Source organism: the organism of the source record quoted next, unplaced genomic scaffold (assembly GCF_019419815.1).
Source record: "Pyrus x bretschneideri cultivar Hongxiangsu unplaced genomic scaffold, Pyrus_bretschneideri_v1 Contig116, whole genome shotgun sequence".
Classification (NCBI taxonomy): Eukaryota; Viridiplantae; Streptophyta; class Magnoliopsida; order Rosales; family Rosaceae; genus Pyrus; species Pyrus x bretschneideri.
In genome coordinates this window covers 403,138-426,592 of record NW_025999409.1, presented here as the reverse complement: position 1 = coordinate 426,592, position 23,455 = coordinate 403,138, and positions in this window count along the sequence as shown.

The following is a 23,455-nucleotide window of genomic DNA, read 5'->3' as shown; positions in this document are numbered from 1 at the left end:
GAGGGAGAATTTGAAACTGCCAAGGAAATCATGTTGAGAAATGACAAGGAGGTTGGAACGGACCCTAAACCATCAAAATCAAATCACAAGGGAGAGGAATACACCCAACCCACGGCGAGAGTGGAAACACCTTTGCCGAAGGCACCTATTGCTCCCACGCCATCTAATTCAAGTAAGGTTGTTCCAAATTTAATTAGTTCTAACCCCATTCCACTGAATGTCCCTATTCATTGCAGGATCATGCAATCCAAGGAAGAAGAGGGTGAGAAAGGCATCTTCGAATCCTTTCCAAAGAATCAAGAGCAAGATGTGACTGGGGAATGTCTAGAATTCATCAAAGAGGATATACTTGAGGCAAACAACCCCAAAGAAGTTGAACGTTATGACACAGGACAAGGACCAATCATCACACCAAATCTGGGCGAGTGCAAAGTCCCTGAAACGTTCAAAGAAGATGCACCCACTCTAGAATTTAAACCAATGCCGGTTCACTTCAAGTATCACCTTCCATTCAAGGATCAATTCCATGCTGTGGGACCTAGGGAAGTTTGAATAGAGGTTTCGTCCGGCTGGAAGACGGTAAAGCAAGCGCTTCGTGGGAGGCAACCCATGCAATCAACAAAGGAAGAACTTGGGAATCGCTCCACACTCAGATTTGCGTCCCTAAACCCTTTCCTTTGCTGTTTACTTTATGTTTTGTGTAATGTTTTCAATTGTGTCAAAAACATTGAGGACAATGTTTAGTTTAAGTGTGGGGGGGGGGGGGGGTAACATTCTGTTTTGAGACTTTGTGCATGAAATTCGTAGGGTTTTACCACCTAACATGTCTAAACTTGTTCTTTGTTGTTTTTAAGTGTTTTTAAGCTATTTTAGAGTGTTTTAGTGTGTGTTGACTTAAAAATCCGAAAATACCATAAAAATTTGAAAAATTGTGTTGAAAAACCCAAAAAGAGTTGTTTTTGTGTGTTTGTTTGTGTCGTAGGTCACCTTCCAACGCAATGATGAGGATTTGGTTTTTAATTGCATGATGGTTAAAGAAAGTTACAAACATGGTTGGACGTTTGATATACTCTTTGGTTTATGCTTGTTTGTAGTTATAGTTTACGAATTCACATGTAATCACAAAAGAAAAAAATCAGTTTTTGTAACATGCTTGAAGGAAGGAACTTAAACAAACGCTACATCCCTGTGAGACTTGAGCCTAAACGTTATTTGGAGAGTTAAAATCTGTGCATTAATGTTTTCTAAGTCGTTGCATGATCTCATTATTCATTGCTTGGTTACTACTTAGAAGGCGTTTCATCACTTAGTTCCAAATGCTAGAACTCATGCCCATTTCATTCAAAGCATGTCATTGATTTGCATACCACATATTCAAGATGAAGTTGTGTAGTGACCACCACCATAGCCAAATTGCCATATTTCCCTTTTCATTTGTTTTGTAGGATTTAACCCTGTTGAGCCTTGTTTAGCCTACTTTCTTTGTTAACCCACATTATCTTCACCTAGCCTAGATTAGGACCATCCGTACCCTTGTTCTTGAAGCATAGTAAGCAATGAATTCCTTTTGATTAATGTGTTGCAGAAAATAAGTGTGGGGGAAGAATGATGGATGTGAGTTTATGTGCCATAGGCACGGCTAGAAAAGAAAAAAAAGAAAAAAAAAGAAAGGAAGAAAAAAAAAAAAAAAAAAAAAAAAAAAAAAAAAAAAAAAAAAAAGAGTTGAAAAGTATTGTTTGTTGAAGTAAGGGCCCAAAACAATGAATTAGGCCCTAAGAGTTGTTTGAACCTTCCTTATTTGTTTAAAAGTTGATTTCTGCATTCTAAGGGAATTCTAGGTCTTAATTTCTTTACTTTACTCACTATTGCTTAAAGAACTTTTGGTTATCCCTACCTTTCCTTGTGAGCCATTACCCCAAGCCCCGTTACAACCCTTGACTTCTATCTTGAGTATTGTGCATTTCAATTGTGGAGTTTGAATTTGGTATGAGCATATGGTGTCACTGGTTCTCGCATCTAAGTAGTAGCATTCCATTCATGAGATCATATCCAAACACGTTTAATTACTCTAGAAATTGCTTTCTTTGTTATAACATATGTGAGTACTAGTCTTTCATGTTTACATCAATCTTCTCACATATAACTAGTGTAGGGTGTGTAGTCAGAAAATCTGAGTGAAAATTGAGTGCATAACGAGTGAGGAATTGAGGGAATTCTCTAAGGCATGTTACTACATTCAAAATGTGTTTTAATTGATTAAATGCGAACTAGTGAATGGTGACTATGATTAAGTATGTGCTTGAGGGAAAGGAAGACTAAAAGTTATGTGAGTAATGATCTTGGACATGTCACGTTTCATTGGAAATCCCTGAGGCAAACGTTGGAAGGTTTAGGTTATGTTTTGTTTGTTTTGTTTCGTCTTGTTTACTTTAGTTGTTTTGTTTTGCTCGAGGACTAGCAAAAGTTAAGTGTGGGGGAATTTGATAGGAGCATATTCATGCGACTTAATTAGCTTGTTCTCGTGCATTTGTGTTGTGTTTACTTAGTTGTTTTAGTGTTTAAGGCCACTTTTGTGTATTTTCAGATTATAAGGCCAAAGTGTGCAAGAAGATGCAAATTGGAGTCTTTTGGAGCGAAAGAGGAACGAATGAGTTGAAGACTTGAAGAAACGACGAAATCCTACTCCAACGATGAATTCTTACCAAAACGAGGAATCCTACTCAAACAAGGTTTCCTATTTTAGGAAAGTTAACCCTAAGTTTCCCGTTTTGGTAACCTTTCCTAAACTTAAACGTCCATATCTTCTAGCCACTTTGAATTCCTTGTAGGCGCTTTAGGACACAAAACCAAGGCCCTAGCCACACCCTTTAATCTTTCCCTCTTTAATTTCTGATTTTATTTCCTAAATTCTAGCAGCCTTTAGGTGAATTTTAGTTAATAAAAATAAACTAGGGTTTAAATTTCTAAAACCCTAGGGTTTCCACCAATTAGCCGCACCCTAGATTTAAACATGGATTCATTCACAAAACCATAGCAGCCGCACCTTTTTCCTAACTTTGGGGGATTCTTCATTCACTTCTCAAGCTGCCACATTCATCAATCACCCTAATCACCCTATTTTCCCATGTAGCCGCACCATATTTATTTATTCTTCTTATTTTTCAGCCACTAATTTTACATCACAGTTGCAGCCACCCTTCCATATTACTTTCCACCCTAAGCCGTGGCCATTCCATCCATATTCTCCCAAAAAACCCGTGCATCCCATCATTCACAAAAACCATATCATGCAGCCGCATAAAAAAACCTAATATTCTAATCAGCCAAAAATTCACTCTAAACCTAACAGTCCATAACAGCCGCAACACCATTATTCCTCCATTTAGAACCGAAGACGAAACAGCCGCAATCATCAAAATCTGTCGCAGCCACATTCACATATTTTTCCTCTCCATTTGCCGAGCCATCTTCACACCATATTAACCCATTTTTCATCTCTGCCCGTGGCCCCCCCCCCAATTAATTCCACCCTAATTCTTTCCAAGCCGTGACTTCCCCAAAAAAACTGCCGCAGCTTTCTTCCATTCCCAACCTGCCCGTGCATTCCCCCCTCCATACATAACCTTGTCGCACCATTAAACCATCCCAAAAACCAGAAACACATCCCAAAACCACCCACAACCAATCTGCCGCAGAAAAGAGAAGAGGAAAGAGGAGCTTCGACGCGCACCAATTCACGTGGATTCGTTGGGCGTTCTAGGTGTAATCAATCCTTTGTGCTTATGTTTAAATTCATTTGTAATTCTCTTTTTGTTACCATGAGAGGCTAAATCCCCCTAGTTAGCTAGGGGGTGATTCGAAACCATGTTTATGCTTGCAATATGAATTGATTACTTTTGGTTGGAATTTCATAAGTTGTGGATTCAATTCATTCATCTATTTGATTGATAACTTATTTGTGTATGTTGATTGAGAGTGCACGCTTAATTTTCATGCATGAATATGATGCTAGATTATGAGGGAGTTTCACCTAATAGTTACAATCTTATAATCACAAGTAGTGAAGGTCGCTTGAAAACGATCGCGTTGAATGAATTCTTAGCATAAGTTTCATGCAATTCATAGTAACGAATGCTTCGTCAATGCTTATGTTTTTCATAGAACTTAATGATTCTTGCTTGTATCTCTATTATGCAATTCATGTAGGGAACTTGTAGGGAATGTTTTGGGTTGTCGTATGCAATCATCCAACTTAATAACTTGTGGAAAAACTGAGGGTTAATTAGTGCAATTCACGGTTAATTTGGGGCGTTGAGTTTCATAATTTATCGAAAGATCAACTGAAAATCATTTTGTATGCAAGTATAACATGTGTGGAGAAGAACCTTCTAGCTAGCATTCATTCCATATTTCATCACATTCATATTTACATTCTGCCTTTAAATTACAATTGTTGCATTTAGTTTAATTTCGTCAAAACCTCAATCCCCCTTCACTTTAGTGTCCAATTTAGTTAAAAAGTGTCTTAATTTGTGTTTATAAGTGTTTTGTATTCTTTGAGTCTTTTGATTTGTTTGAGTGTTTTATTGTTAGTTTTGCATTCTTTGAGTCTAGTTTAGTGTTTCAAACTTTATTTTACGTTTTTGAGTCAGTTTCCAAGTGATTTTGCAATCCCTCCTAATCCCCGGTTAAGAACGATCCCTACTTATTTATATACTACAATTGTCACAAGAGGGTTTTAATTTGTGTGCTTACTTAGTTCGCATCATCTTCCCTACCCTGTCTTCTTCCCCATTAAAACTTAAATATTTCAATCTTGATTTTGTTCCTTTAGCAAACCCCCATCAAAACAAAAATTTCCCAAAATCTCTATCTCACTAAGGTTTTAAAACTCAACAGCAAATAAGCAACGATCTTTTTGTCCTGCAGGTTGAGATTTTGTCTTCTGGGTTGCAAGATTTTTTACTCATTCCCTAGAATAAAAAAAAACCATATATAATAAGAACCCAACTGCAATTCAGAGTTGATAAATCTGGGTTCAAAGCCAAAGTCGCTGTCGAGTACATTGCCGTTGTTGGTCACTGGCAGCAATCGACTCGCCGGAAACTCGTTGCTCGAACTGAACTCGGGAGTACCCATCTGAGAGTGAGAAAGATGAAGTAGGGTTTGGGAGAGAGGAGAAGCAGGATTTGGGAGGTAAAAACTATAGTGATGAGGGGGCCGAAGTGGGAAGCCCAGTGGGCAGCGGAGGGAGCGTTGAGGTCGAAGAAGATGCAGTTGGGTTTGTGATGGAGAATGAGGAGGCTACATGAAAGAGGGAGGGTAGACAGTGGAATTAATGAAAAAAATGAGGGGTATTGTTGTCCAAAAAAATTATAATTTTGTGTTCCACAGGCGTGGAACAAGTCGTTCCAGGGGGTAAGGTGGAACGAAAAATCAGCCAAATTTCGTCCCGTGGGATAATGCATTCCACGGTTTTTGGCTCACCAGATGTGGGACGAAACGCCTCGTCCCACTGCGTTCCGTCCCATCTCACGTACCAAATGGTACCTAAACACATTTGTATAATTTCCCACAAAAAATATGAAAATTCCCTTTGACAGATTAAAATTTCTAACTCTATCTCCAAAGCTCACAATTCGATCCCGTTTTCGCCTACACATCTGTGAGGTCCATAATTACTCAAGACACCCAACTAGGGCATTTTGGTCATTTCACATCTTTAGGGAATAAAATACATTATTTTAAGTTACGAGTTGTATCATGGACAACCACGCAGGCCAAAGCAAAAATGATAGTGTAGAGCTGCCAACCCTACTAGTACTATTCAGAGTCTAGAAACCGACTACTCGAGTGTCTTACCTATATGACAAGCGCATGGCCATTTGTGCGGTGGGGCTTGATATCATTGGGCCCATGTTAGAGGCAGCTGGAAAGGTTAAGTTCATAATTGTAGCAATCGACTACTTCATTAAGTGGGCTGAGGTGTTACCACTCGCCATGATTTTCGAGCCAAAGATTCGAGCGTTTGTTTGGCAGAATATAATTTATCGTTTCAAAACACCAAAGGTTATCATCACCAATCACAGATAGGTCAAAACTGTAGCCACAACTGAAACACCCCATGCCTTAACATTCAGTTAGAGGCGGTTGTACCAATTAAGGTGAATGTGCCTACTCATGGAGGTAAGTTTTATGATACCAAGAAAAACAACGAAGTGCAAGCCCTAAACTTGGATTTTCTTGAAGAGAGCTGCTTAAGGGGAAGAGCATTATTAAGCATCGTACCAAAAGAAAGTTGCTCGACACTACAACCAGGGTGTACACCATAGGCCTTCCATCAAGGAGACTTGGTCCTATAAGCAGTCACATCTTCCACAAAGGAGAAGTCAACATGAACATTTGCTCTATGGTGAGAAGGGCCCTACAAAGTGGTCTGAGTGGTGCAACCAGGAACATATCAGTTGGACGACCACAAGGGTCGACCTTTAGCCTACCCGTATAATGCCTAACACCTTAAGAGTGGGCTGAGAACTGCATGGATAGTGTTAAAGAAAGACTCAGCCTAAAAAACTTTTATGTTACAACACACACACACACACACACATAGGACTAGAAACAATAAATAAATGGACTAGTATGGTGTGCTCCTAAACTATCTTGACATTATATGAGTCAAAAGGGTTCGCTATTCAGGGGGTTGGAGGCTTGCGAGTCTGGTCTGTAGTGGGCTTTGTGGAGCGCTCGTGGTGAAGTAGGACGAAAGCAACACTGCCCACAAGCTCCTCAACCACACTGGTCTTGTTAACTAGCTTTTTCTACATAGAGTCATCTGATAGGAGCATATTCATGCGACTTAATTAGCTTGTTCTCGTGCATTTATGTTGTGTTTACTTATCTATTTCAGTGTTTAAGGCCACTTTTGTGTATTTTCAGATTATAAGGCCAAAGTGTGCAAGAAGATGCAAAGTGGAGCTTTTTGGAGCGAAAGAGGAATGAATGAGTTGAAGACTTGAAGAAACGACGAATTCCTACTCCAACGATGAATTCTTACCAAAACGAGGAATCCTACTCAAACAAGGTTTCCTATTTTAGGAAAGTTAACCCTAAGTTTCCCGTTTTGGTAACCTTTCCTAAATCTTAAACGTCCGTATTTTCTAGCCACTTTGAAGTCCTTGTAGGCGCTTTAGGACACAAAACGAATGCCCTAGCCCAAATTCCAACCAATGTCGTGGGCTTTAGCCCAAGTTCCTTCCCTTGCCATGCAAGGGGGGGCATTTTAGGCCCAAATCCATGCATTAAGCCCTTCACCCTAATTGGCCCAAATCCATGCATTAAACCCTTCACCCTAATTCTTCCTCCTAATTAGTGCATCCCACCATTCCATTCCATAATTTCCATTAGTGCATCCCACCATTCCATTCCATAATTTCCATTAATGCATCCCACCATTCCATTCACACTTAAATGCCCATTATCCAATTTTTTTAGCTTTTAATTCCACACCATCCCATTATCCTTTACATCCACTAAACCATGCATCCACATTCACCTAAATAAACCCTAAATTACATCCACTAAACCATCCATCCACCATAATTCCCACCATCCACACCTTTTCCCATCCACCAAATACCTTAAACAAACATCCATTAACACCCATTCTCTTCCTATAAATACCCATTCATTCCATTCACCAAATCATCTCATTCACAACACAACACACCACAAACACTTCCTTAGCCTTGAGTTTCTCTCCCTTAGAATCCAAAAACCATCTTCCATTTCCACTCCATTCCACACTTCCATCCCCCCAACCAACCTATCCTTAAACCTTGTGCTACAACAACGAGGAAGAGAAGGGTGCCTAAACGTTCATACAATTCAAGTTTGAGTTGTTGGAATGTTTAGGTGTTTCTTTGATTTCAAAGTTTCATTTTAATTCTCTTTGTTTTGTACGTATGAGGAAATAAACCCCCTTTAGCTAGGGGGTGATTCGAAATATATGTTTATGCTTGCATTATGATTTGAGTACTTCTAATTACGTTTCATAAGTTGTGAATTCAATTTGTTTAACTATTTGATTGATAACCTATTTATGTATGTTTATTGAGAGTCGACGCTTAATTTTCATGCATGAATTTGACGCTAGAATATAAGTAAGTTTCACGTAATAGTTATGAACTTATATTCACAAGTAGTGGAGGTTGCTTATAAACAATCGCGTTAAACAAATTCTTGGCATAAGTTTCATGCAATCATAGTAACGAATGCCTCGTCAACACTTATAGTTTTCATGATGCTTAATGATTCTTGCTTGTATCTCTATTATGCAATTCATGTAGGGAACTTGTGAGGAATGCTTTGGGTTGTCGTATGCAATCATCCAATTCATTAACTTAAGGAAAACTTGACGGTTAATTTAAGCGGACCTAATTAACCCGGGGCGTTGAGAATTCATGGTTTATTGAAAAGCAATTAGAAATCATTTTGTATGCAAGTATAACATATGTGGAGATGAACCCCTTAGCTAGCTTCCCATCCATTCATTTCCGTCACATTCATCTTTACAATCTATTTGTTTCCAAGTATCCATTTTATTTCAATTTTCGTCCAAATCCAATCCCCCTTTATTTTGTTTAAGTTTTAGTCTAAGTCTTTCTTACTTTAGTTTTGTTTTCTTCGCATTAATTAGTGTTTTAAACTTGTTTTTACGTTTTTGAAGTCAAATCCAAGTGGTTAACAATCCCTCCTAATCCCCGGTCCAGAACGATCCCTACTTATACTTATACTACAATTGTCAAAAAGAGGGTTTAATTTGTGCGCGTATAATTCTCGCATCATCATCCTCACTCCCGACATCTAAATCATAGTCAAGGTAGACCATCTTCACCTTCTTGTAGAATTCCATATATTCCTGAAAAGGTGGAGTAGAGCAATGAAGTTAACACTTGCAAGGGTTTGTAGAACATCATCCATGTCTAGATTGCTACTGGAAAAAGTGATGTTCAAGGCTTTTTTGCAGACCCCCATTTTCTCTAGCATGACCTAAACATCCTTGGCCTCTCCTAACTCAAGAGTAGTTTGGAGTTGGCATGTGGCATTCTCTTTCAATTCCTTCCCTGTTGGAACCAAATACATGCACTACCGTAAATGGTGGAGATGCACAAATCTAAGAAACCTATAAAAGAGTAAATAATCTTACGTAAGCTTAAGACCTGGGGGTGTGTGCCAGCCAAAAGCTCTTCAACGGTCAACTTACTAAGCAAGTATAACACTTATCAAGAACTAGCTGATTCTGTTTTGGATCAAATCAAATGTCTTGTGAAACAAGCATGGCCATTCTAGTAGAGTCGCTTAGACTTCTTATATTGTCCCAGAACAAGGTAATGGTGGCATTGTTGCTTCGTTAATCTAGCTCCACTCGAAATTTTTGAGTACATGACCAGACTTCTAAGGTAACTTATTTAGATCAACCTTACTCTAGTCATAGAAGATCATGGTCTCACAAATGCCCATAACTATGCATTTGAAAGACATTTGTTCCCTTTTGAGGATGGATAGTTATCCCCAGACCATACCTTTCGAAGTAAGCTGGAATACATACCATTTGGTCTTCTATCTTCATATGGTGATCCAGTCCTTTATGAAGTAGTGGAGATGCTTTGATTTCAGACGTGCGGTCTCAAACATTGTGCCATAAAGTTTTTAATGATTAGGAGCACTGTACATGCACATTTTGCAATGAGCAGCCATTTGTATCTTTGAGTGGCTTCAATCTTCACATATTCTAATCTCGAGGTGAAAAGATTTTCGTCTTCAACTGTGACGTCTCTTAAAGCCTTGTCATAAAATAGCACCTTCATGATTGAAATCCTCCATATTTTCCTCATTTGTTTCTTTTAGTTCACATCATGATCCCTTGTCCTTTGTTTCACAACTCTTTTTCCAACCCAATTTTCTTGATATCTAGAATTGTCAAACTAAAAACTTACTTTTATCATGTTAATCTTTGCCAACTAAAGCTAGGCAACACAAAATTAAGCCATAATCTCATAATAGTGTTCCTTGCTTCTTGTAACTTGTTCATAACATTCATTCCTATGTGGCATCGTCCTCGTTGTCTCTGCACACAGGCTCAGTCTCAACAAAGTATTGGAATTCTTTAGAGGCCTCTTCACCTTCCTTTGGGCGTAGATGCCAATGATGAGTGAATTGCATCAAAGTTGACGATCTTGGCCAAATCTACTTTGTACTCTTCATAGGAGAACTCACAAGCCAAGGGTGAGGGCTTGTCTCCGCCAATCAATTGTACATTTTCATGCCCCTTTCATAGGACTTTGATGATAATCATGTGTTTGCATGAATCTTTTCTTTTTTCATATCCCTTGCTTCTTTGTGCACAGAATAAAATTTTAATCCGATAAATCATTCCAAAGTAAAAGAACTTTAAGAGAAAATGAGTAACAGAGTGAAGTATGAGTAAGCTTATGGGCCCAGGGTTGTTGAGTCTATGACTGGACATCTGAGGTAGACGTATTCGAATTAGCCTTACTCTGGCATCAGAAAATCATGGTCTCATACTTCCTAAGAGCTCGAACCTATCCAACAGCTAAGCGTTGTCCTTCTTGATGACCTATACAGCCTTGTTGGACTATTCAAGCACAAGGTCATTGGCCTTCAAAGTGTCCATCAACTGCTGCATATCCTGCTCCTAACGAACGTTGCCTCTTCTTATGCAGGAGTTTCTTGAGCTCCTGATAGTAGGCAAATAGAACCCTTAGGAAGAAAAATAGTTAGTATCATTTCATAATAGAATTTTACTCAAAAAAAAAAAAAACAAAAAAACAAAAAAAGAATGGGTCACATATGGAAAAATACTCACCCCCCAAGAAAGCATGCAAGAGACTCAGAGTTTAGGGTCCTAACAAAGCATGTAAGTGCGCTTGAAGCGATGTCACTTTGTTGCCACATGTCAGTTAAGAACGGAAGGGTAGCTAGCTTGTCAAGTTTACGTTTTCAGTGCATTAAATGCAAGGGTGGGGGAAGACTCGAACCCAGGGACCCAGGGCTCATTAAGTGCCTATATAAGGAGGATAAATACTCCTTAGAACATGTTGAATGAATTGAGAGAGAAATGAGACTATGTTTAGCTAAACGATATTTGAATCCTCTTATTCAATAAATACGAAAGATTCAGTGGACGAAGCCTATTACGAGGGGTGAACTACTAATTTATTGTTGTTCAATTCTTGTTATTCTAAAACCCGAGCTCACTAAGGGTTGATTCATGACCATTTTGGTCTTTGTAAACCTCACCAGTTTTGAGCATTAACACCTGTTGCTTCTTATTAGCCATGTCTTCAACAAAAAGAAAAGCACATATCTCAATTGCTGGCAGGGATTCTTCATCCTGTTTATTCTTACTATTTTGGCATGCATAAATTATGCGAATTCATCGTCAAGTTAGGAGTCAGTCTTGATCGTCTCTGCCAATCCTATGACACCAAGAACAATCATATAGTTTCAACTAGTTTAGGGTGGATAATGTGACAAATAGACATCCACATGAATTACCTTATCAGCTTCTCAAGGAAGGAACTGAATTTTAGATGTATACATAAGAAAATCGTGTGCAATGAAAAAGGTGCTGTTAATAATTCCGTAGGTACTAAACTCATCAAACGAAGACCCAATAACTTATTTGGCCTTTTCAATCATACCAAACAATCCAAACACAATAAAAACTCACCGAAGCCATCGAAAAAGATAAATTAGGGTTTTCAAGGAGTTAGTGTAATTAACCCGAACAATATAGGGCATTCATATTTATTATCGAAGGTGAAACGAAGATCCGGTGTGATTGACCAAACTGGTTTAATTAGTCCATTATAGATGGAATCTAACCTTCCTTTTAAGTAGCATAACAACTCATAGTTGTTTTTAATACAAGCGATATGTTTTCTAAACTACGTTAAGAGGGTGGGAGAAGGATTTACTAGGAAGATCATAACTACTAGAGCAATCCACCATTTACCGCATAATTACATTGTTTAATTTTTATTTTTACATTTTTCACATTAAACCACGTGGTTTTATTTTGGAGGCAAAACGAACCAGGCTTCAAAAGTTTTCGTTTATATAGTGTATTTCTATTTAATTAGTATTAATTGCAATGTATGTCATGACATGTTTACTTATAAGGATGAGAATGCAATATATGTGATCATTTTCATTCCTGATAAATCATTTGTTTACTAACACAAAAAAATTGAATGAATAAGGGGGTCTTTTGTTAACAATATGTGTTCCATTATTGCTTATTATAACACGGGGTTAGAATCGGGAGACACTCTTTTTTGACACACATTTTATAGGATCTACTTCATAATGTGTTTTAATGATTTAACTATCTATCTTTTTAAGTCTTATCTCAAAGATCATTTTTATCAAATTCACCTAAATCTGAAATCAAATTACCGTTAGATTAAATGATAGTTTTTTTTAGTGTTTTTAAACCATATTCGTCTATTTTTTTCACTACAAATAAATGTCTTATAAGTTTCAGATTTATCTATTTTTTTTTTTCAAGTATTATCTATGAAAGGTGAATTGAAATGTAAATGGTTCGAATCCTTGAAAAATTTTATGGAGTGGACTCTATAAAATGTGTCAAAATGCATGTTAAAAAATAGGTATCTCCCGATTCTAACTTTTTAACAAGATATCATTATTAGTTAAAGTTGTATGTTTATTCCGAACATGAACAATTGATGTGTCATTCTTTTAGAAAGCTACTAGACCCAACCCGTTGTCTTATTTTCTCACCCACGTTATAATCTCACCCACCTTAAAAAGTTAAAAAATTAAAATGTTATTTTCCCACCCACTATTATTCCCAAAATAACCTTTAATATATACGTACATACAAAATTATAAAATTGTCTCTTAAAAAATATAACAAATAATATGTGAATGAAAACCACTAATGACACACCCCGATCGAAATCAGGGTGTGCTGGCCGTCACGCGAAGGTGATGTAACCATGTGCACAGTGCGGAAGCTAAGAATAATAATAAAAGTATGAATAAATAAAAACTGAGCTATACACTAAATAGATAACATACATGTGCAAGCATAAGTGTGAAAAATAATATTCAGAGCACAAAAAACCTAGTGTAGTCCAGAAGAACAAACACTAACGAAACACACCTAGAGGTGGTCCAACACTGGTGATAATCTGTCAAATATGCCGGGAATCCCTCGAGAGCCACCAAAAGAGCCATCCAAACTAGAACCTGGAGGGGCACAAAACAGAAAGTATGAGTGAGCAAAAACAAAGCTTTTCAAAACCATTTCATTAATAAAGTTCTAATCCCCTAGTTGTAAAACCTGCATAGTTTTCCCAGAAAAATAGAATATAAACACATATAGAAAACATGCTCATAAATATGCCATGTCGAATGCCTCTACATAAAAATGTAAGTACTCAGGTAATGTCAATCAATGCCATGTAATCTATCAGCCGAAGTCACCTAATGTGACCTGTACGGCTGAATCTAGAGCTCAAATCCCCAACTCACTAACTATACCTGCACACGAGTCGGAACCACCTAAGGTGGTCTGTACGACAGGACTGGGTGTAAATAAATACACTCAAGTGCTACGATCACGTGAAGACTGGGTGAATAATCGCGGGTCACCTACGAGTCGAAACCACTTATAGTGGTCTGTACAATAGGACTGTGCACCTAACTTGGATCCAAGATGAGCGTGTGGTGCGGGAGGTGAACATCACATGAAGGACTGTGCCCTACTCTGGGCGGGAGCACTAACACCGGGGGTGCAGGTTATGAGCTCTCTATGCATCTCATATCATTACTAATCACAAACATAAACCATAACTTACCTGGCACTTACCTATGCGTCTGTGGCACCAAACATATATATATATATGCAAATACTAATGCATCATTAAATAGGCAAACGCAATGCATGGCATTTAAAACATATAAACGTTTCATTTCATTTTCTGGGAAAATCACAAGTATATAGGTATATACGGAAAACCAAAAGCCCACTCACTGGTATGTAGAAGGGTCGTAACCCCCTTGCCTCGAGTGACCATGCTGGTCCTCGGGATAGGTCTCACCTATATGCGAAATAACTATAAAAACGTTAATTTAAAGCACATAACCCAAACTAGGTAATAACTTCTCATACAATGCTCAAATGGGGTGTATGAATACACCAACGTGATCTACTTAACCTCACGAACATCCCTATATTTTTAAAATAATTTTCTGACGTCGTATGCACCCCCACGCGCCGGCCAAGGCACGACTACACGCGCCGTCCACACGCAGGCACGTGCCTGGCACACTGACGGCGTCAGTTAACGCCGTCAGGAATATTTCGTTAAATCTAACAGATTCCGTTAAAGTTAACCTAACGCCGTTAGAAATATTCTATCCAAATTGACGGAATATTCCGTCATCTTCTCCGGCCAACCTCCGGCGCCGTTGCCATCGCCGAAAAACTGGAAAACTTTTGAACTTCATTTCTCACTCATTTTTCACCCAAATTTCACGAAATTGGTACCAAAATGAAGCTTATAACTAGAGGAACAAAACCTTACCACTTTCAAGCATAAAAACCAACGGAATCTCGTCGGAAAAACCTCACCAAATCTAGCCAAACCTGCAACTCACGATCCCAACGTCCAAAACCTTCAAACGAACCACCCCGAGCTTCCTAAGGACCTCACCAAGCTTCCTACAACCCTGAAATTCCCAAAAACACAAGATTTTACGCGTGCATGAACAGTGACCAAATCAGGTATCTCGAGTTCGACGTGAAAACAAGGGTTTCCTTACCTGAAATAGGTATGGTTGAACTCGTATGAAGATCATGAACACAATAGTCTAAGTCTGCACCACGATCTACAACGTTTTTCGAAGGATTTGATCTTGTCCGTACGAAGAAGAAGAAGGGAAAGAGAGACAGGGATACGAGATAGGGAAAGGATGAGAATGAATGTGGGTGTGTGTGTGTGTGTGGTCCAAAAATAGCCAACCAAAACCCCAAAATGACCACACAACGAAACAAAAACACTAGGGGCGAAACTGTCATTTCACCCTTACGGTACGAATAATCCGGGACAAGCTGTCACAACTAAGGTCTGCAAATTCAAATGAAAACGACAGAGGTATCCAAATTCAAAAGAATTTGACAACGATAAATTTAAAAATACGATGGATAAATTCTCATAACCTATAGAAAAATTATTCTTCTACCTTTTCAATGGAAACATTATCTTCTACCTCTTCTGTAGAAGCGTCATCTTCTACTTGTTCAATGAAAAAGTCATCTTCTAAGTCCATGCTATTTTTTTACTTTCTCTGAATGAAAGGAGATGAAAATATGAGTTAGGGTTTAAGGCAGACAACTTGTCTCCCATACCCAACCTATTTTTCTTTTAAATTAAGCAAAACAAGATAATTAATGTCCATATCAGTCTTTTTGTAAATGGACAAATTTGTAATTAAAACAAAATTATTAAAAGGTGGGTAGGAAGATAAGACATTGGAGTGGGAATAACATCAATCTTCTTTTATTACCCCATTATTTTTATCTTCAAAAATGCAAGTAATAATACAATTCATGTTGTGACATATGTTCTTATCAATATGTGATTGTGTAAATCCTAAGTAGAGATAAAATAGGAATCCTTTGGGATCTAGAAGATTTTTTTCTAATATACTTTGTATTACTTGGAGAGCAAGTTTCTCTCCTCCTTATTACTATAAGTAAAAGCACAAGGACTGGGAATTAACACATAATTCCTCAAATCTATTCTCCAATCTCTCTCTCTTCCCTTTGCCACACCTCTCTACTAAAGATAGGACACAACATATTATCAGCACGCTCTTCACACTGTGCTAAAGGGAGTTTATTCGTCTTCAATCAGGGGAGTACTACGTTTCAAATTTTTTAATTGATTAAATTTATTTATTTTTCTTATGTTGAACATGATACAAGCTTTGGAGATGGAAAGCTGAAATTGAAGAAATAATTTTCTACATCAAACTAGTTCATCAATATTGTCACGTAATCAGGTTCTTTCAAAACTAGTTCATTCTCCATTGGGCAGAAAGTGCTACTCTTTAATTCCGGCCTTCGCTTGTTTCCTGGTAAGTTCCGTTCTAAGTGGGTTGGCCCGTTTGTTATTACTAATGTCTTTCCTTATGGTACAGTCCAAGTTCAAAGCTTGAAAACAGGACAAGAGTTCAAAGTGAATGGCCATCGGTTAAAGCCCTACTATGAGAATTTCGAGGAGCATGTTGTGGATGATGTACCCCTCCATGCCGTGGGTACTACTAGCGAAGCTTAGCATGGCGTATTCGTCTGGCTAGAAGACGTTAAAGCAAGCGCTTCTTGGGAGGCAACCCATGCATTCAACAAGGCGAAGATAGAACGTCCATTCCAAACCCAGATTTGCATTTCTAAACCCTTCTCCTTGCTGCCCCATTTTATTATGCTTAGTTGTTTGATTATTTGTTTGCTTTTGTGTGAGTCTTTGTGTGAAACATTGAGGACAATGTTTGATTTAAGTGTAAGTGTGTGTGTGTGTGTGGGGGGGGGGGGGGGTAAACAAGTGTTTTTATGCAAAATTCATGGGATTCTATCACCTATCACTTCTAATGTTGTTTCTCACTGTTTTTAAGTGTTTTTAGTGCATTTTAAGTTGTTTTGGTGTGTTTTGAAGTAAAAATCCGAAAATTTGAAAAAAATTGAAAAACGTGTTTTGAAAAAAGCCAAAAAGAGTTGTTTTTGTGTGTTTGTTTGCATCTTAGGGTACCTTCCAACATAATGATGAGGATTTGGTTTTTAATGCATGACTGTTGAAGAGAGTTACAAACATGGATGGAAGTTTGATTTGCTTTTTGGTTTATGCTTGGTTGTAGTTATAGTTTACGAATTCACATGTAATCACAAAGGATAAAATCAGTTTTTGTAACATGCTTGAAGGAAGGAACTCAAACAAACGCTACATCCCTGAAAAACTTGAGCCTAAACGTTTATTTGGAGAGTTATTAATCTGTGCATTCTTGTTTTCTAAAGTCGTTGCATGATCTCATTATTCTTTGCTTGGTTGTTACTTAGAATGCGTTTCATCACTATAGTTCCAAATACTAGAACTCATACCCGTTTCATTCAAAGCATGAAATTGATTAGCATAACAAATAACAAGATGAAGTTGTGTAGTAGTCACCACCATAGCCAAATAGCCGAATCCACCATTGTCATTTGTATTGTAGGATTAGCCCATTTGAGCCTTATTTAGCCTATTTTCTTGTTAACCACATCACCCTTACCTAGCCTAGAATAGGACTTTCCATACCCTTGTTCTTGAAGTATAGTGGAGCATAACTTAGGAAGGAATTCCTTTCGAGTAACATTCTTGCAGAAAACAAGTGTGGGGGAAGGGATTTTTGTGTGCATGTGTGTGCCAAAGTCTTAAAGGAGGTATGGGAAAAAGAAAAAAAATGTGAAAAAAAAAAGAAAAAGAAGAAGAAAAGAAGGAAAAGAAGTGAAAATAAGTGAGAATGAACTCACAAGTGTTGATTTTTGAAGAAAGGGTCCAAAAAGTTTGAATATGGCCTTAAGTTTTGTGTGATTCCCCCTTGGGTGTTCAAAGTTGACTTCTGCATTCTAAAAGGAATTCTAAGTGCCTAATTCATCACTTTGCTCACTATTGCTTTAAGAACGTTTGTTTCCTCTTACCTTTCTTTGTTAGCCAATACCCTAGCCCCGTTACAACCCTTTGACTTCTATCTTGATTGTTATGTGTTTCAATATGTGGAGTTTAAAATGGGTTTGAGCATATGGTATCCCTGGTTCTCGCGTCTAAGTAGTAACATTCCAGTCATGAGATCGTATACATGTCATTGTCATAATTCCAGAAAATGCTTTCCTTGTTATAACATATATGAGTGTTCGTCTACATGTTTACATCAATCTTCTCACATATACCTAGTGTAGGGAGTGTAGTCAGAAAATCTGTGTGAAAATTGAGAGTACATCTAGTAAGGAATTGAGGGAATTCTCTAAGGCATGTTACTACATTCAAAATGTGTTTTAATTGATGAAATGTGAGCTAGTGCATGGTGACTATGATTAAGTAGGCTCGAGGGTAAGGATTGCTTAAATCTATGTGAGTGGTGATCTTTGACATGTTATGTTTCATTGGAAATCCCTGAGGCAAACGTTGGAAGGTTTAGATTGTTTGTTTTGTTACTTTTGTTTGTTTGTTTTGCTCGAGGACTAGCAAAAGATAAGTGTGGGGGAATTTGATAGGAGCATATTTAGGCGACTTAGCTAGCTTATTCTTGTGCATTTGTGCTATTATTTCTTAGTTAATGTCGTATTTGAACTCATTTTCGTGTGTTTGTAGGTCCTAAGAGTTAAAGTACCAAGAAAGTGCATTTTGGTGCATTTTGGAGCAATTTTGGACACTATGTGGATAGCTTGCATATGGGCCAACATGGATGGATGAATTTGGAGTTCAAGAGGCTAGAAATATGATGAGAAGAGGAAGGAACTAAGCTCAAGACAATGTGGATAAGGAAGTAGCTCAAAAGAGGAAACCCTATCCAAAACCTTATCTAAAACCTTATCCAACATTATCCAAAACATTATCCAAACCTTATCTCATCTTATCCTATCCTAACCTTATCATGTCTTAATCCTAGTTGCAAGGGGACCTAAATAGATATTTCTAGAACCTATTTCTAGAAGCATTATCTTCTAGAAGCCCCAAATCAGCCACAAACCTCATTCTTTCTAGAAACCCTACAAAGGTGGCGCCTAATCCCTTCTAGAAGGCCTTGCCTTGCCTTGCAAGCCATTCCACCCTTTCCTCCATGTGTGCCGCACCTTTCTAGGCCCTATCCCCTTTGGATTCTGATTTCTAGGGCTTCATTCCTTATGGATTTGGGTTAAACAAATCCTTGTATGAAACTAAGTGGGCCAAACCCCCTCCTAGATGGATTTAATCACTTATGGCCGAACCCTAGGGCCCTAATCCACTAAATTTGTTAAGTGTAACCTTAATCTAGTTAACCCTAGGACTATATAAACATAAAATCAGCCACAAATTCGCACCACCCTTTATGTTATACAGAAAACATATTGTCGCGACCTTTATTCTCCATTCTCCTTCATTCCTTCACTCCCTACACCTCCATACACCACTTGCCGCACCCTACCACCATAATCAGCCATCCTTCATCCCTCTAAACAAGAACACACCATTCACAACCCCCAAAAACCACCACCCACACCAAGTGCCGCAACAAGGAGGAGGAAGGGGAGCCTAGCCGTGCATGTCATTCATCCTGGAATTGCTGAAACGTTTAAGTGTAATCTTTCTTTAATTTCAATGTTTAAATTCAATAATCTTTGTTTTGCGAGTATGAGGAACTAATCCCCTTTTTGGCTAGGGGGAATTTCGAAACCATGGCTATATTTGCATTATGATTTGATTACTTTCAGTTGTGATTTCATGAATGGTGAATTCAATTTACTTATCTGTTTGAATTAAAACTTGTTTATGTATATGAATTGAGAGTGCACACTTAATTTGCATGCATAAATTTGATGCTAGGGTATAAGGAAACTTCACCTAATCGTTGAGAACTTATATTCATGAGTAGTTAAGATTGTTTGTCACAATCATGTTAAGTAAATTCTTGGCATAAGTATCATGCGCTTTCATAGATACGAATGCCTCGTCAACACTTATGATTTCCATAGAACCTAATAATCTTTGATTGTTTTTCTATTGTGCGCTTTCATATAGAGAACTTTTGAGGAATAATTTGATTGCAATGCACTAATTCCATTCAATTCAATGACCTAAAGGAAATCTGAGAGTTAATTTAAGCATACCTAATTAACTTGGGGTGTTGAGGTTCATAATTCATTGAATAATCAACTGGAGATTGTTTTGTATGCAAGTATGCCCTGTGTGGAGAAAAACCTCCTAGCTATCTCACCATCCACTTAATTCCACCAATTTCGTCCAAATCTGCATAGTTTAATCTCTTGTTTTGTTTGTTTGATTTTCGTCCAAAACCAAATCCCCATTCGTTTTAGAGTGTCTAATTAGTTCAAATATGTTTTAGATTGTGTTTTTAAGAGCTTTGAGTCAAGTTAGAACCAAATTTCGTCCAAGTTTGTGTTTAGAGTCAAATCTGCCCAGTTTGTGTTTTTAGGCAGTTTTGAGTGTTTTTAGCTTCTTTTGAGTCTTGTGAACTTGTTTTGAGTCTTTTAAGTTGAGTTAAGTGTTTTGAAGTTTAGTTTTATCTATTTGAGTCAGTTTAAGGTGTTTAGCAATCCCTCATAATCCCCGGTTTAAGAACGATCCCTACTTATTTATATGCTACAATTGTCAAAAGAGGGTTAATTTGTGTGTTAAGTTAATTTTCACATCAACACATCATTTTGTTGCGGTGTAAATGGAGTAGTTGTCTAGTGAATAATACCATGATCATGAAAAAAACATGCCAAAGTGTGATTCACATATTCTCCTCCATTATTAGACCTGAAGACCTTAACTTTGGTCTGAGATTGAGTAGACATCATTGCACAAAATTCTTAAAGAAGTAAAGCGACATGACTCTTATTCTTCATCAAGAACACCCAACTTAATTGAGTACAGTCATCAATAAAAGTAAAAAACCAATGAAATCCATTAGAAGTAACCTTCGCGAGACCCTATACATCAGAATGTATTAAATCAAATGGCAAAGTAGCTTTAGAATCACTTATGGGAAAGGAAGCACGATGACTCTTAGCCACGACACATGTTTCCATTTGAACTCTGAATCACTACAAGTGCGAAAGAAAGAAGGAAATAAATGCTTCATATAACTGAATGATGCATATCCCAAACGTCGATGCCACAACCAAATTTGATGTTTGTCATCCACTTTAGCACTTAGAACTTGATGATTATTTGAACCTGAAGCAATAGTATCCTCCGTTGTCAGGAACAAGTATCTTCTGATTTTGAATGTCTTGAAAATAACAATACGTGGGGTAGAAGTGAGCAGAACAATATAAGGTAAAAAGTAATTTTCTTACCAACAAAAAATTGCACTTAGCATCAGGAACAAGTAGAGCATGGACCAGTGGTAAAGTCGAAGTGAGAGATAGTGCTTTCACCCTTCACAGGGGAAGATGCTCCATTTGCACTAGTAATATACGGATCATGAACATACTCACGTAACTCATCAAACACTCTCACCAATCACATGATCAATGGCCCCAGTATCAATTATCCATATATTTGTTCCACCAAGATGCATACCAACACTATGATTGTATTGAGCCATTTAGCTAAAACATGAACAATAAAGTCACAAAAGATATGCAATGGAATTAAGACAATTTACCAGAACATTGTAGCATACTCATTGTTTCGGCAATGTAGCAATGCACTGTTTAAGACATTGTAGATTGACGCACAGTTGACAACACTGTAGCATGGTACTATTCTCAAGACTATAGCACAACACTGTTCAATTTTTTTTTTTTTTTTTTTTTTTGTCACGATACTAAGAAAAGTGGGCATAAAATTAAAGCACACAAGTCACCAAGAGCGAACTGCTATGATGCCAAATTGAATTAAACATGGTAAAATACCAAAAATATATATGACAATATTTGGGAATTTCTTGTATATTCATTAATTTCCAAAGTAGAGTATATATACTGATAGGAGTATATTCATGCGACTTAATTAGCTTGTTCTCGTGCATTTATGTTGTGTTTACTTATCTATTTCAGTGTTAAAGGCCACTTTTGTGTATTTTCAGATTATAAGGCCAAAGTGTGTAAAAAGATGCAAAGTGGAGCTTTTTGGAGCGAAAGAGGAATGAATAAGTTGAAGCCGCACCCTAATTCAAATTGATGCACTTTAATTCACATTTTTAATCATCCACTTTCCACTATCCCACCATCCACTATCCCATTATCTCCCAATAAATCCCATTATTGGCCGTGCACTACCATAACCTAATTCAACCATTATTCTATATAGCTCCCATTCACACCCTAAATGATCAGCCGCACCATCCCCTAATATTCTAATCCATTCCATAACCTAAAAACATATCAAACAATTTCAGCCACTAACTTCCCATTAAGCCGTGCCTTTTCCCACACCAATCCACCCACACTAACTTTCCATTATCCCATTTGTCTTGGCCTTAAACCGTGCATTGCCATTTTTCTAACCTAATAATTAAAACCGTGCAAACCATCTCCCATTCTAACTCCATAATCCATGCATAATTCATTTCTTATTCAGCCATCTTCCATATACAGCCGTAGCACCATTCCATACAATTCTCTCCATTATAGCCGCATCAACCATTTCCCAAAATCTTCTCGGCCGTAGCTTCCCATTCCATTTTATCTTCCATACCAACCTTCCTCCATCACCTTACACACCTTCCTACACCACCAATCCTCCCTAAATCCATCCTAAACCCGCAAATCATCCACCAACACCATTTAACCAATCTGCCGCAGAAGGAGAAGAGGAAAGAGGAGCTTCGACGCGCACCAATTCACGTGGATTCGTTGGGCGTTCTAGGTGTAATCAATCCTTTGTGCTTTATGTTTAAATTCATTTGTAATTCTCTTTTTGTGAACATGAGAGGCTAAATCCCCCTAGTTAGCTAGGGGGTGATTCGAAACCATGGTTATACTTGCAATATGAATTGATTATATTTGGTTGGAATTTCATAAGTTGTGGATTCAATTTGTTTAACTGCTTGATTGATAACTTATTTATGAATGTTTATTAAGAATGCGCGCTTAATTTTCATGCATAAATATGACGCTAGAATATAAGTGAATTTCACCTAATAGTTATGAACTTATATTCACAAGTAGTGGAGGTTGCTTATAAACAATCGCGTTAATTGAATTCCTGGCAAGAGTATCATGCTTTTCATAGTTACAAATGCCTTGTCGATGCTTATAATTTCCAAAGAACGTAATGATTCTAACTTGTATCTTTATCATGCTGTTCATATAGAGAACTTGTTAGGAATAATTTGTTTGCGATGCATATTCATCCAATTCAATGATTCTAGGGAAATTTGAAGGTTAATTTAAGCGGACCTAATTAATCCGGAGTGTTGAGTTTCATAATTTATCGAAAGACCAACTGAGAATCAATCTTGTATGCAAGTATAACATGTGTGGAGAAGAACCCCTTAGCTAGCATTCATTCCATATTTCATCACATTCATATTTAAATTTTGCCTTTAATTACAATTTGTCCATTTAATTTAATCTCGTCCAAACACAATCCCCCCTTTACTTTATTGTCAAATTAGTTAGAAATCAATTTAGTTTGTGTTTTTAAAGAATTTA